The following is a 1,699-nucleotide window of genomic DNA, read 5'->3' as shown; positions in this document are numbered from 1 at the left end:
CCAGTGATACTTTTACTAAGTATATACTTCAAGGAAGTCAAATAGAACAGGAAAGATCCCAAACATACTTGTAGCAGCAAAGAACTGGAAGGAAAGTAGTTGTTAGTTGGGGAATAGTTAAACAAATTGTGGTATATGAATGCAATGAAAAACTATTATGCCATAATAAATAATGAATTTAGAGAAACTTAGAAAACTTATGTTAAGGACTGCTTTTTTTTTTTACTTTGTTAAGTAATTTATTTTTAGTTTTCAGCATTCACTTCCACAGCATTTTGAGTCTAAATTTTCTCCCCATCTCTCCCCTCCCCCCACTCCAAGAGGCCATGCATTCTGATTAGCCCTTCCCCCCATCTGCCTTTCTTTCTATCATCCCCATTCTTTCTTTATCCCCTTCCCTTCTACTTTCCTGTGGGGCAAGATAAATTTCTATACCTCATTGCCTGTATATCTTATTTCCCAGTTGCATGTAAAAACAATTTTTAACATTCGATTTTAAAGCTTTGAGTTCCACATTCTCTCCCTTTTTCCCTCCCCACCCACCCTCCTTGAGAAGGTAAGCAATTCAATATAGATAATACGTATGTATTCATGCAAAACACTTCCATAACAGACATGTTGTAAAAGATTAACTGTATTTCCCTCCATCCTGTCCTGCCATCCCTTTATTCTGTTCTCTCCTTTAACCCTGTCCCTCCTCAAAAGTATTTGCTTCTGATTACCCTTTCCCACCAATCTGCCCTCCCTTCTATTACCTCCCTTCCCCTTACTATATGTGTGTGTGTTTATTTCCTCCAATTACCTTAATACTGAGAAAGGTCTCATGAGTTATAAATATCATATTTCCATGTAGGAACGTAAACAGTTCAACTTTAAAAAGTCCCTTATGATGTCTCTTTCCTGTTTACCTTTTCATACTTCTCTTGATCCTGATGTTTGAAAGTCAAAATTTCTATTCAGTTCTGGTCTTTTCATCAAGAATGCTTGAAAGTGCTTTACTTCACTGAATATCAATTTTCCCCCTGAAGTATTATATTTGGTTTTGCTGGGTAGGTGATTCTTGGTTTTAATCCTAACTCCTTTGAACTCTGAAACATCATATTCTAAGTCTTCTAAGTCCTAAATGAAGAAACTGCTAAATCTTGTGTTATCCTGATTGCATTTCCACAATACTTGAATTGTTTCTTTCAGGCTGCTTGCAATATTTTCTCCCTGACCCAAGAAATGGAATGTGGCTACAATATTCCTAGGATTTTTCCTTTTGCGATCTCTTTTAGGAGGTGATTGGTGGATTCTTTTAATTTCTCTTTTATCCTCTGGTTCTAGAATATCAGGTCAGTTTTCCTTGATAATTTCTTGAAAGACAATATCTAAGCTCTTTTTTTGATCATGGCTTTCAGGTAGTCTAATAATTTTAAAATTATCTCTTCTGGATCTATTTTCCAGGTCAGTTGTTTTGCCAGTGAGATGTTTCACATTGTTTTCTATTTTTTTTCCATTCTTTTTTTTTTTTTTTTTTACAATTTCTTGATTTCTCATAAAGTCATTAGTTTCCATTTGCTCCATTCTAATTTTGAAGGAATTATTTCCTTCAATGAGCTTTTGAAATTCCTTTTCCATTTGGCCAATTTTGCTTTTTCAGGCATTCTTCTCCTCATTGGCCTTTTGGACTTCTTTTGCATTTGAGTTAGTCTATTTT

This window comes from Petaurus breviceps, unplaced genomic scaffold, assembly GCF_028583685.1.
Source record: "Petaurus breviceps papuanus isolate PSGF00001 unplaced genomic scaffold, PetGlider_PUasm1.0 220, whole genome shotgun sequence".
NCBI classification, from domain to species: domain Eukaryota; kingdom Metazoa; phylum Chordata; class Mammalia; order Diprotodontia; family Petauridae; genus Petaurus; species Petaurus breviceps.
The sequence above is the reverse complement of the archived record's forward strand: the minus strand, read 5'-3'. Positions refer to the sequence as shown.